This window comes from Microplitis mediator, chromosome 9 (assembly GCF_029852145.1).
Source record: "Microplitis mediator isolate UGA2020A chromosome 9, iyMicMedi2.1, whole genome shotgun sequence".
NCBI lineage: Eukaryota > Metazoa > Arthropoda > Insecta > Hymenoptera > Braconidae > Microplitis > Microplitis mediator.
The window spans coordinates 11,364,325-11,379,380 of record NC_079977.1 but is presented as its reverse complement, the minus strand read 5'-3'; the positions used below and the strand labels follow the sequence as shown (position 1 = coordinate 11,379,380).

Genomic DNA, 15,056 nt, shown 5'->3' with positions numbered 1-15,056 from the left:
TGAATACGATAAAAAACATCAACTGTCATTAGTGTACGTTGCATTGACGCGGGTCACTTGTCTTCAAGGTTTGTACATTACAACAAAAGACATTGATAAGACTTTCTATCATGGCCGAAGAGCATCCACAGCTATAAATAGTCTTCAAGAAGAATTCCGTAGGCTCTCGCTTAATCGCTTACAAACTATAACCAATAATCTGTTAGATTTTATTAATCAAAGGAGAGGGTTTACAATATATACTTTTAACTGTCAAAGTCTCCGTGCTCACTCCATTAATCTCATTGATCCAATTATGCAAAAATCAAATGTTTTACTTTTGAATGAAATCTGGTTAGCCAATGAAGAGTTGATTAGTATACCAAATTTCAATTGCATAATACAATATAAGCGATTAAACGTTCGAGCTGGAGGAGTTGCCATTTATCAGAATATGCACGACACTACCAATATCATTACTTCAAACATTGATATGGCTGTAAGATAGGCAGAATTGGCAAGTTCAACAGTGACATCAGTTGGTGAATTTTGTGCAGCTGAATGCATAATGGAAGATGGCAACAAAATTGTTTTGATGGTAATTTACATTACTCCAAATCAAAAAATGGACGACATCATTCATTTTCTGAAAAGAATATTATGGCCATATACAACAGCTGGAGGAGAATATCTTGGTAGAGGAGAAGACAAGTTACCGGTAATTTTAAGTGGAGACTTCAACGTCAATTTTTCCCGTGAAGATGCTTGTCCACTTATTGATTTCCTCCAAAATGACTTGAATCTAGCCATGAATAATAATCCTCTGATTTCGACAACACGACATGGCACTACCATAGATGCTGTATTAAAAACTTTTCGTATCATATTTTCGTTATCATTTCGTATCATATTTTAGTTATCATAAGCCACTGATAACTGAAGTTCCGATTCAGTCATTACCGGAAGATGCTATGGCATTGGACATAATTTAAAATAACATTCGAATAATGAGAGAATTTATGTTACACTTAATGTAAGAAAACAAATATTTACTTATTTAATTTTTCAAATTTAAACTGAACTTTATTGACAGTGTTGACCATCCTTTTCCAGTTCTTTTATTATTTTATTATAATTAATTATTATTTGCATGCAATTTAAAACTATTTTTTAATGATGCCAAAGAAGTATAACTTCTCACGCGCGTACATAAGTACACGCACCCATTTTTTTTTTTTCTACATTTTGTCTTAAACATTGTCTTATTTTCAGTCTTGGAATTTAAATTACTGTCAGTCTTAAATTTCGTCTTATTTGCAGTGGTAGTTTTTTTTTACTTTATATCTTGAATTGTGTAATACTTTTTGTCTTGAATTTTGTCTTGAATTTCAGTGGTGAATTTTCTTCACTTTCTTGTCTTGAATTTCGTTTTACTGTTTTTCTTAAATGTTGACTTACGTTTTGTCTGAAGTTTCATCTTAAATTGTATCTTACTATTTGTCTTGAATTTTGTCTTAGTTCTTGTATTAAATGTTGTCTTACTTTTTGTCTTGAATTTTGTCTTACTTTTTGTTGTAAATTTTGTCTTACTCTATGTCTTGAATGTTGACTTACTTTTTGTCTTGAATTTGTCTTGAATGTTGACTTACTTTTTGGCTTGAATTTGTCTTGAATGTTGTTTTCCCGACTAGAATTTTTCATAAGGGCCTGATGAGGTCCTTATCGGGTTCACCTTATTTCAAATAAGGACCCGATCAGGGTATCCTGACAAGGATCCTGATATGGATGTAACGCTTAAGACCCATGAGGTCCTTATCGGGATTACCTTATCAGGTCCTTACCAGGATATTCTCATTAAATCCTTATCAGGATTACCTTATTAGTAATTATTTTTAAAAAAATATTAAATTGCAAAAAAAATAAGAGAATTTTAATTCGATTGAGAATGTTATCTATTGTATTGAGAGCATTAATTAGAGGAAGTAAACATATTTTTTATTGATGAAAAAATCCCGATAACTGCTGGGCTCGAACCTGCGTCCTTTCTATTCAAAGTCCTCGATGCTATCCGCTGGGCTGACATACACAAGTGATCTTGAAAGTGTAAATATAATATTCATTATGATGTTAAAGAATAACTGATGAAGAAGTAAAAAATCTGTGCTACAATGATCGACGTGATTTTCATGTAATATTCTTTTGTACTTTTTTAAATTTTTAGCCTGTAAATGAAATATTTGAAGGAATGGAACAACTTTTTTTTTGAATGAGGATATCCAGAGACGGTTCTGATCAGGAACTCGTCAGGTTGACCTGATGACAAAATAACTTTTTTTTTTAATAGGGATATCCTGATGAGGTCCTGATCAGGAACTCGTGAGGTTGATCCGATAGCAAATAACTTTTTTTTTAATAAGAATATCTTGACGAGGTTCTGATCAGGAACTCGTCAGGTTGACCTGATGGCAAATAACTTTTTTTTTAATAAGGATATCCTGACGAGGTTCTGATCAGGAACTCGTCAGGTTGACCTGATGGCAAATAACTTTTTTTTTAATAAGGATATCTTGACGAGGTCCTGACAAGGAGCTTGTCAGGTTTTCCCTAATAAGGCAAACCTTATATTAACCTGATAAGGTCCTTATGGTACTTCAGGCAAATCAGGAAGAAATTCTAGTCGGGTTACTTTTAGTCTTGAATCTTGTCTTACTTTTTGTCTTGAATGTTGTCTTACTTTTTGTATTGAGTTTCGTCTTACTTTTTTTCTTGAATGTTGCCTTACTTTTTGTCTTCAATTTGATCTTATTTTAAGTTCTGGTTTTATCTTAATTCTGGTCTTGAAATTTTTCTTATTCTCAACCTTGAATTTTGTCTTTGATTTTGACTTCTAATGAGGCTTCACTTTTTAAAATAAAAGAAAAACTTTTTTCAAAAATTCGTAACTTTTTTTTTTTTTTTATTGGGAAAAATAATTTTAATTAATTATGAGAAACGCCTTTAGTGAGATAGAAAATAAAAAACAATAATCTGTGAAATCAGAAAGGGTTTGTTTCAAAAGTGATCGATTTAGCGTGGAATGCCCCAAAAACATAATTGTGCTTCAATTGTCCGTGGTCCTGACTGTAATGATGAAAGCATAATTATTATTTACAATTCTCAGTCAGTAAATTTAAAAAATGTATGATAAGAGTATATTTGAGGTTGCGATTGCGTGTTTTGTTTTCGTTCTTCAAATTTTTGAAGAATTCGAACTTTTTGAAATAAAAAATTTACGTATAACTTGAAGTTAATAATTGCGTCGTTGCCGAACTTAATATTTATTCTGTTTCATTTTTTTTTTAAATTCCAGTTCTCACATATGATTGGTCAATTAAAATGTTGAATAACTCAAAAACTACTCAAAATTTTCAAAAGTGGCAAAGGAACTTCATGCTCAGAATTACCTCCTCTATCTAAATTTTCTCACTGTAAAAGTAATTCTGGATCACCCTGTATAGAATAACTACAAGTTTAGTAATAGTTACTAGTATACTGTGGTACACAATTTGTATTACCATTTACTACAGTGAGTAGTAATAAGAACTTGTATTAAATAACCACTGTGGTTCTTTTTACTCCACAACATAGTTGAATATATTTTATTCCTAATGTATTAATTAAATATCTGTTAGTTAACGATCATTAGTTGTTATGATATTGAAAGAAATATGAAAATTCATCTTACATTCTTCGGACTTACAGTTTATCAAATTGAAATGATATGAAAATGGATTTATTAATGAATAACTTAAAATAATAAAGACTCAAATTTTGAAAGCCTACTTTTTATCAATACCTGATAAGAATAATTTTAAAAATATATTTATAATCTATAAATTCTCGTATAAGCATAAACTTAGAATAATTACGTATTAATTTTTATTAATAGAAAATATAAAAAATATCGATTTAAAAGTTATAAATTCAACAAATAACAAATACTCAATAAGCAATGATTTTAAAAATTGCATTAAAATCATTGAGCTTATTTATAACAAAAGTGTCACTCATTTTTAATTATATATATTATTATGTTTAATTACATATTATTATTGCACGCCTCGATTTTTAATTATATATACAATTATTTTTAATTATATATGGGTCATTCCATGTCAAATCGACAAATTTTTTACCCGACCTGCTTTGATTTTGCTCAAAGTTTTCTATCTTTTTCTACCCCCTAAAATAGCTTTTTAGGAATTATTTCAGATTTTTTTACCCAACCCAAAGAATGTTATGATTTTTTGAAAAAAAAAACCGCTCTTTTTTTTAAATCACTAGAACTTTTTCAAAAATTGACCGATTGGGACCACACCAAATGGAAAATTTTTGTTTTTTAATTTAGTTTTAAATAAAAATGCGAAAAAAATTTCAAAAGTCCGGATCTATAAAATATTTTGGTTTTTTTCGAAATAACCGTCGTTTCCGCGAAGTTCGACCCCTTTTATTTTTTTTTTTTACTCAGATAAAACTTCAACTAATTCTGCAAAAACCTGCACTAGTTTCAAGATGTGTCGACGATTGCTTCTAATTTTTTTTTTTTTAATAAAAAAAAAATTTTTTTTCGAATTTGGTTTATTTTATGTGACTTTATTATGAAATTTTATTGGCTTCCTCGTAAAACTACAGAAGATGAAAAATAAAATCTTATTGAAAAATTTTGAGTGGTTATTGTCCAAAAAAAAAAGAGCGGTTTTTGTTCAAAAAATCGTAACATTCTTTGGGTTGGGTAAAAAAATCTGAAATAATTCCTAAAAATGTATTTTAGGGTGTAGAAAAAGATAAAAAACTTTGAGCGAAATCAAAGGGGGTGGGGTAAAAAATTTGTCGATTTGACATGGAATGACCCATATATTATCATTTATAATATAAATTACACTGACACAAATCGAAGTATACCCACAGGGTGGAGTAAAGAGGTTGTAGGTGGCGCTTTATTTTTTTCTTTCCATCATTTTACCACACATTGGAGTAGATTGTACAAGTAATCTGGTATTGTATACTCCAAAAATAGTTACAGATACCAATTCATATAAAATTGTGTGGTTCCCAAAACCACAAAATAAGTATTATATACTACATTGAGTAGTTGTGGAGCCTACAAAGTTTTACCACATTACAGTAGTAAGCAGAACTCCTATAATAGTAAAATATCACGCACACTGTAGCTTATGTTACTACAGTTGTCAATGCGGCGACCACAAAGTGTAGTACAATTTTTACTAGTTTGGTGTGGTAAATTGAACTCCAGCATTTTTTTACGTGTATCGATGTCGAAAGTTCGTATTCTGTCTCTAATTTGTGGGATGAAAATGGTACCTTCTAGACTGACTAATAAAATTAAAAAAAAAATAATCGCTATGATTATGATATTTTTATAGTGAAGTATACTTATAAATAAATTAATAGAAAAAATTATTTTGTTTAATGGTCTATGTCAAACAATTCAGTTAAATAATTTTGAAAATTAAGTTAGGGTGACTTACTCCCTTTCCATTATATGTACATACTGTTTAATTTATTTGTCATTGAAATAAAAGTCTAATAACTAAAAATTCAAATGAAAATACCTGTTAAAAATTAAAACATAACCATTTAAAGACTTTATTTCTTTTATCGGAAAACAAAAAGTAGAATTATAATTTTTATTAATTAATTAGAGTAAAGTAAGTATAATAAATAGCATAAGTAAAATACGTAATCAAGAAACACTAGACATTAAGTTACTTTTAATGAATTGATAAAAATAAAAAAATTGCAACAATAATAAGTTCATGATAATCTCATTCTTTCTCGTCTTTTTTAACATAATAATAATTATTAATTATGAGATTATCAATTTAAAATTTTTCGAATTTTACAACGTCACTCGAAATCATTGATTTTATTGCATCCGGCCTTACATTTTCATTATCGAGCTGTTTTATTATTTATTTTTAGTTAATTCATTTTTTATCAAATTATAATTAATTTTTTGAAATTGTAAAAATTCTCAAGCTAAATAATAATAATAATAATTTTATTCATTTAGCCCTTAGCTATTTTACATTGAACATTATTTCAAATTAAATTACTTTTTCTAACATATTCTTTCAACAAACTTCTAAAATTATTCAGTCTATTCTCTTTTTTTATCATTTCTGGGAGGAATTGTATCCTTCGTATGATATGTTTTTTTCAGCTGTACGTGTTTTAGTGTGGTTTATAGATATTAATGAACCATTTTTTGTATTATACTGGTGTTTTTCATTAATCTTTAATATATCATTAGCTAATAAACTTGGTTTTTTATTCATTATTCTTTTATGAATTAAAATACAACAGTTGAAGATCATTCTTTGTTCTATATTCATCCACCCTAACGAATCCAGCATACTTTCCACTCTTGTGTATTTATTAACCCCTAAAACAAGTCTCTTACCTCTGTTCTGAAATTTTTGAAGTTTAACAATATCACCTCGATCGTAATTAAACATTACACTGCTAAAATAATCAATGTGAGAGGCCATTATAGTTTTATAAATAATGTTTTAGCATAGCAACTTGTAACGGGGTAAAAATTTAAATTTTCAATTTCAAATCAACCTGATTTCCCGCGGTTGATTAATTATCCTGAATACCCCATATGCGTTACTATTTCATCGACTTGTCGCCGGGCGCGCTAATTTAAGGGGCTCGTCCCAAAGACGCAATTAGAAAATAAGTTGGAGTGGTGGATTTTCCGATAAGGGCCGAAGGATCGCGAACTTAGATTTGATAAGTTAGTGCACGAGGTGAAGACAGACACAGTCGGACAGACCGGCAGAACAGTTGGACGGGTGACCGCACGGGAACTATTGAGAAGGATTACGAGGTGGACAGAAACGAGCGACGGGAAAAACGGAAATCAGCGGGAAGGCTGAAAGGAATAAAGGACGCCACGATCGCTTGGTAAAAATTAAACAGAGGTAAATAAATCGTCGGCAAGTGGCCACAATTTATTAATTAATTGATTAAGAAATAATAATTAAGTTAATTCGTGGGCAGTCGCCATTTCCAGTTTGATTGTATTAAAATATAAATTCTCGGCAAGAAGGCCAGAATTCAAAATAAATTTACACGCGGTCCGTCTGATAAATTCTCGGCAAGAAGGCCAGAATTTCTTAAACATTAATTATAAATTAAAAAGTTTAATTTTTCGGCAGGAGGGCCAGAAATTATAAATAACAAACCTAGTCATTAAGAAATTATATATAGTAAATTAATCAATTTTATTTAATGAAAAAAATTAAAATACAAAAATTACAAGACTGAAAATAAAAGTGCCGTGAAAATAGTGATAACAATAAAACTATAATTAATTAAAATTATTATTAATGGAAGTCAGTTCTTGATGTGAGATTTGTTTATTAACGTGAAGACTAGTTGTAAATGAATTAAAGAGAGATAGCGTCAGTTTTTCAGCGTCACAAAATTCTTCACTCAATAACTGATGTTTGAAAAACTGAAAGTATATGAAATTGTCTTGTTGATAAAATTGTCGTGATTAAAATAAAAGAAATAAAATTGGAAAGTCAGTAATTTTTTAAATCGAAAACTGCGGATAGAAATTTAGTCCAGTGGACAATTAAATAAATTTGAGATTAATTAAAAGTGTGTGTGAAGTTAATCGGTGAAATAATGATTTGTAAACGCGTGTGTGAGTGTGAATAAAGTCCTGGGGACTCGAGTGTTAAAACGTGTGTGTGTGTCTGTATGTATGTGTGTGTGTGTGTGTGTGTGTGTGTCTGTATGTATGTGTGTGTGTGTGTGTGTGTGTGTGTGTATGTGTGTGTGTGTGTGTGTGTGTGTGTGTGTGTGTGTGTGTGTGTGTGTGTGTGTGTGTGTGTGTGTGTGTGTGTGTGTGTGTGTGTGTGCGTAAAATTAAATTATTCCAGGGAAATAATCTTTTAAAATAATAGATCCAGGGGATCTGGCAAGTTGCCAATTTATTTTATATGATCCAGGGGATCAGACCGGTGGCCAATTCGTTAAAATAATAAAAGTCCGGGGGACTCGTTCGTATAATTAATAAAAGTCCGGTGGACGAAATTTTAGTTAATTAGTTGTAAGAATAAGAAGTCCGGTGGACAAAAAATTGTTAAAAATAATTATACGGAATAAAAGCCCGGTGGGCAAACTGTTAATCGGTAAATAAAAAGTGAAATTATATTGATTTAAAATTGTGTGAAAAAATTAATTTAATCCCTTAATCTCCTCACTCTTATACTTTTCGACGACCCTGATTTATAAAATTAACATCTCCGGTTCTGGAAGGCCGAATCTTAACTTCCAGTGGCGCCCTTATTAAGATCTATTAATATAGGGGCCAAACTTGGCAAGGTTGAGATATACCCTGTTATAAACTTACTGAATTTCCTAGACGATAAATTACATTCAATTTTTTAGCTATTTATTATTATCAGTAATAATAGATAAGTAAGATTATTATCAATGATAATACCTAAGTACTTAGTTTGTTGAAATTCTAAAATTTTAGTATTATACAATTTAATATCACAGAAGCCTATAACGTTCTTTCTCCTACGATCGCGTATCAACGTAAAGACAGTTTTCTTTACATTAATTTTCATTTGATTCTCTTGTAACCATTTGGCCAAGGCCACTAAACCCAGATTTAGTTTAGTTTCAATTTCTTTTAAATTTTTACTTGCAATAAAAATTTTAGCATCATCTGCGAACAGTCTGAAAGAAATACCTAATTTCTTTATCATTCTAATCATATCGTTTACATATAATAAAAATAGAAGAGGTCCAAGCTTGGATCCTTGCGGCACACCATTGTCAGTTTTAATTTCATTAGAAAAAATATCGTTTACTTAAATAATAAATGTCAAGATTGTTATAGATTGTTACCAGGCAACATCTGCATGTATTAATTATTTTATTATGAAGGAAAAAAATTGATATATGCGCAAACTTATTGAAATTATTTTTAACCGGGGCAAAAAAAAATTAAAATCATAATTTTGTTTTTGTCTTTATTATAACCATAAATTTTCTGATGTTGCTGTACATCATCGAACTTTCGGTCCTGGTTTGATAAAAAAAAAAAGTATGTGCACCACGAGAAGAAAGTAAGTCATTTCAACCCTTCCCTTGGTTCACAATATACTATTTTTCTGACTTTTCTTCTATTATTGCGTTGGTTACTCAATTAATGTGAGAAAAAGAGAAAAAAAATAAAATTTTCAAAAAATGTCGAAAAAAAAAAAATTTAACTTGTTTTTTGTGTTCGAAGTTTTTTGGAGTTTTGTTTTTTTTCTCTTGAAGATTATTGGTACCTTAAAAATTGATGAAAAAACTAAAAAGATCATTTTTTGTTTGAAGGTTGATATCTCAGCAACAAGTTGTGCAAAACTCAAAAAAAATGCAAATTAAAGCTTAATAAATTTGCTAACTGACTTATGCCGTGGACTCTGATAGAAACAAAAAAATTTATAAAATTTTGGTCTCTCATTGTAGCTTATGTTTGCGCAATAGCCGTAGCTCTAAAAAATTTCGGATTGAAATGCACCAAAACTAGAGATTTGTAGCTATAAAATGCTTTTTTTTTTTTAATCTCGATAAGATTATTTTTTATGAAGTTGCAGCTTTACAAAAGTCATTAAATAATTTCTAAAATTTTTCTGTTTTTTTAACTTTTGAAATGAGTATGTTATAGAAAAATTATTTCCGAGCGTAATAATTGATGTTTTAAATGGCACAAAAAGTTAATTTTTTCCTTGTGACGTTTAGGTACTTGGTATTATTTCGATTAAAAAAATTTTCACTACGACAGAAGCATACTTGGCGCACTTTTTCCAGATGAAATCTGTGTTTTGATCGATACGAGTATGCTTCTCGCCATGGGAACATAATAAGTCGTTCAATTCTGACAAAAAGTTCTTATTTCGTCTATGAAAAAATTTTTATTTAAACTTTAGTTTTTTAAAATATTACTAGTACTTGTCAAGATAAATTCATTATCTGTGAACAGTATGATCGCACAGGCATACATAAAGTGAAATCCATGTAAGTGAAAAGTAGTAGGGATAAGCCAGACGTATTGGAAATCATGTGCCAACGGTCAGGGTCATCTTGATTCTTCCGTTTTTTTTGTGATTCGCATGGTACCAGTTAGTTGAACCTCACAAGTCATTCGGCAAACAAACAACTTAATTACTTTAATCGAATAATTCATATTACTGAATTTTATTCCATCATATACTGTTTTTAAACGTAAGTAAATCAACGATTCTTTATTAAGCGTATTTTATCGATTTTAAATAAATATCTCAGGAAAATCTATGACAATCACCATCATAAAGGACCCACTATAAAATTTTTCCAACGTTTATCTTAATGATGAATATATATTGGACCGATTATAAAAAAATCAACTACTTTTTTTTTTCAAGGGCACACATTCAAAAGTTTCAATAGGATGAAAGAAGACGCCTATTAAGATTAAAGCCCTTATTATTGGTATTAAGTACTTTCTGATTGCAGTTTTCTATTTACCACACGGAAGAAAATAAACTGTAGGAATTGAGAAACGACAAGTTATGTAATAATTAAGTGATCCGTAAATACTATCATTCTACATAATCATTCTCTTATTCATAATCAGAACTTAAATAATTATAGGATAAGAATTAAAATTTATTTTCAATGCAGAAAAAATTACTATTTGAATTTCGAAAATCGTAACTGATACTTGAAAAATTCATGACACGGAAAATAAATTGTATTGTATTGAATGTTGAAATTCCCTATATTGACACCCAGGTACTGGGTTATAATTTTAAACACAAATGTTTAAAGTTTATTTTTTACCGTGCATTTAAATAACCCGAGGAATTTTTTTTAATTTGGAATTTTTTAACTCATCAGCTGATTATTGTACCAGAAAGTTCAATGCGTATTCTTGTTGGAAATTAAAAGCTGTACGAAAAAGGTATTTTATAATTTTTCGATAAATTTACTTTTTCAAAAGTTAATCAACTTCAAATTTTTATTCATAGTAAATTTCAGTACTATTAAACATTCCCGACGAAAATATCAGTTTTATCACAAAATACCATGAGACGTTTTTGTAGACGATTTAATTTCCCCTAAATTAACATATACTGTTTTTGTAATTCGTCAACGCTTTTTGGTTATTTGCATTCAAAAGTCCATTTCTTCAGAAAATTCGTGTTCTGACCATCTTTGACCAGTTTTTAAACTGAAAATGATCGATTTTTTGACTGGAAGTCATTTATACATTTAATTCACACAGCACACGAGAAAGAATCATATGCTTTTTAGGTTAAATTACAATTGATAGAGTTTATTTTTGTTCAGAAAATTTAATTGAAAATCAAGTAAAACGTTTCTGAGCAAAAATTTAAAATCTTCATCCGTGATTTTCACTCAAAAAAGCACATGATTCTTTTTCGCGTGCTTTTTTAATTGCATATAAATTATTTTTAGGCACAAAATCAATCATTTTTGGGTTTAAAACTGGTCCGAACGCGATCTTTTATAAGAAAGTGTTATTTCAATGCATATAACTTAAGTGCATTGCAAAATTTCGAAAACTTAGTGAGACATAATTTATCGGAAATAACATAGTCTACAAAAAAGTACCACGTTATTTCGTGATAAAACTCGTATTTTCGCCGGGAATGTTAAATAATTCTGAAATTTACTATGAATTTGAACTTGACGTTAAATGATTTTTTAAAGAGTAAATGTATAGAAAATTTGAAACATACCTTCTTTGTAGAGCTTTCAATTTCCATCAAGAATAAGTATTAACTTTTTCGGTCCAACAATTAAATGATGACATGATGAGTTATGAAATTCCAATTTAAGAAAACTGAATTCCACGTGTTATTTCAATGGAAAATAGAACATTGCAATCAGGACGTACTTTATAGTAATATTAAGGTCTCAAATTTTAACAGGTGTTTTCTAAAAGATGTTGGATGTACAAATGAAATTACTATATATTATAAAATTGAAAAATTCGATGATATGAATACAATATAACTTGATATTATTTTATAAAAGTATTAGGTGGCTAGTCAGCCGACTAATTTACAATAAATCTGTTATGATAAAATTCATTTCAACAACTAGAGAGGACTATAGAATTTTGAATGCAATACAACTTTTACGATATTTCCGTGTGTTGGAAATGTTTCTGAATTTTAACATAAAATAAACTTACATATTGCAGTACCTGGTTTCGCAGCAACTTGATTGTAGTAGTTTGTTAATACGCTGACTCTATTATATTATTCGTGTTATTACAATTCTATTGACCCTTAAATTTATTTATAAACAATGACGAAATGAGGCAGTAAATCTGATCACTTGTAAAATAATTAATAACTTAAGTGTGAGAACACTTGTATAAACTAGTACGGAACTAGTGTAATAGAGCAAGATCCCAGGGCCGGCAGACGTCACGTATTTTCTGACGGACAAAATGTGGACGATTGAGTAGTGTGGGTAATTACTACGATCGTATGCCTACCGGCTAGCTTGTTTGGCATATACTATGACCTCGGCTTCGCTCGGCCAACAATTACATGTGATCTGAGACATTTCTTACTTTACTTCCCTAGGTGTGTAATATACTATTATACGCCCTTATGGCTTATCTGCGGAATTTTTTGCAGGTATACGCCCGTATGGCATCTGTAATGCGATATATTAACACGGGAAAGAATATTTTCATGAAATTTTATAAAAATGTACTATTACAATTTGAAAAAATTTGAAAAAGAATTTATAAAATTTCATAAAATTTTGTAAAAGGAGACAAAATTTCAGAAAAATTTATAGTCTTACATAATTATTATCAAGATTCCAAAGAGTTATTGGCATAAATTTTCATGAATTTTTTAAAAATTTTATGAAATCTTATAAAATTGTATAAAATTTTAAAAATATAGTAAGATTTCATAAAATTATATAAAATATTATAAAAATTCTACATATTTACTACTAAGATCCGAAGGAGTATTGTAAAAATTTTTTTTTTAATTTCTAAAATTTTTTGAAATTATGCAGTTTTATTGAACTATGAAAGTGTAATAGTTATTGGCGTAACTAGTAGGGTAAGTGATTCATAATGTGTCAGCGCGATGCGTTTAGCACGAGTCGCAGGTGCGCAGGCACGAGCGAAGCGAGTGCATACTGCGCACCGTAGACGAGTGCTAAACACATCGCGGATGACGGATTATGACTTACCCTACATGTTGCGCCCATAGTTTTATTCAACTCATATGCGCTATTCACGTTTTATTAATCGCCTAAAAAGCGAAGTCTCAATAGCTGTTTAGTGACATGGTGAAAAAAAACATTCGGCATCACAACCTTAGCTACTCAATGGGTAACAACAGGGAATTGTAATTACCCCGTATTCAGTAAGAGCTTGAAAGATAGTTACGTTTATTTTCATTACGTCACAATGGCCGGGATAGTAGACATCTTTATTGCGTTTTGACAAATAATTTTTCACCAGTCGGTAAACGGCCATTTAGGGTTCGCATTTTAGGCATGATAAAACGTGAATAGCGCGCATGAGTTGAATAAAAACATTTTTAAAAATTAATTAGAAACCAAGAGATCATTTTCATAAAATTTTACATAATTTAATGACATTTCATGAAATTTTGTAACATTTCGTGTAAGGCCAAACCTTCAATTATGTAAAATTACACAAAGTCTTATTCGATTTTATAATATTTCATAAGACTTCATATAATTTCATGAAATTTTACAAAAATATATAAAATTTTATACCACTAAGTCCTTGGAATCTTTTTAACAATTACGTAAAATTTTATAAATTTCAATGGAATTTTATAAAACTTATGAAGTTTTAAAAAAATTTATGAAATTGTGCAAAACTTTATGAAATTTTACAAAAACGAAGTTTTGGCCTTTCACGAAATTTCACAAAATTTCATGAAATGTTGCGAAATTTCATAGAATTATCTCATGGTTTCTGATAAAATTTGATAAGTTTTTTTTAAATTTTATAAACTTTTATATAATTTTTAAAAATTTTATAAAAATATATAAAATTTCACAGTAATAACTTCTTGGGATCTCAATAACAATTATAAAAACTTTATAAATTTATATACAATTTTATAAAATTATATAGAATTGCATAGAATTTTGTGAAACTTTATAAAGTTTCACAGAATTTCACCAAATTTCATTAGTATAATTTGATAAAATTTCACCAAATATTATCAAATTCTATAAAACTCAAAAATTTCATAAAATTTCATGAAAAAATTTTTTCCCGGGTTGATTCATTATTACTGGTATACTGTATCATCACGCTTGTGAGAAAATATTAGTATCTCAGTTTTTTTCTCATTAATTTTCATTTTCCATTTTTGATAGTACTCTTCAAGGATATTTATATGATTCTGTAGCTCACGTAGGATAATATATTTCTTGTGAGATGATGTCAGTATACCAGTATCATCAGCACGCAATGTAGTTAAAATATTTGGTGCTCTTGGGATATCGTCAATGTAGAGCAAGAATAATAATGGTCCTAATATTGAACCCTGCGGTACGCTAGCTGATATGTTTCTTTCTGTACTGTATGTATTTCCAACTGCTACTGAAAATTTGCGATTATTAATGTAACTCATAATGAATTTATTTAAATACGTAAGAATTTCATACAATGTTAGCTTGTGAATCAGAGTCTTATGCCATACAGTATCAAAGACTTTCTCGATATCAAGCAACATTGATCCCGTACTTCTTTTTTTATTAAAGTTTGTACTGATGTAATCTGTGACTCTAGTAAGTTGTTGGATTGTGCTATGGTTATTTCTAAAGCTAAATTGTTCTGGAATTAGTATATTACCTTCATCGAGATAGCCCCTGATCCTTGTATTGACAACAATTTCTAGCAATTTACCCATTGTAGTTAGTAGGCTAATAGGACTGTAATTTTGAGGAAACAAATTATTTTTACCAGATTTTTG

At 29.3% G+C, this 15,056-nt stretch overlaps 1 protein-coding gene across 3 annotated transcripts in view; it reads left to right on the top strand.

The window, feature by feature from the left end:
- The first annotated feature begins 10,121 nt into the window (after positions 1-10,121).
- Positions 10,122-15,056, top strand: part of LOC130674949 (phenoloxidase-activating factor 2-like) — a 318,231-nt gene continuing 313,296 nt past the window's right edge. For 2 of the 3 annotated variants that reach the window (XM_057480397.1, XM_057480395.1), the window contains exon 1: positions 10,122-10,281. The gene's annotated coding sequence lies outside the window, so the exon portion shown is untranslated. The remainder of the gene's footprint in view (positions 10,282-15,056) is intronic. The other variant, XM_057480396.1, reaches the window with a different exon arrangement.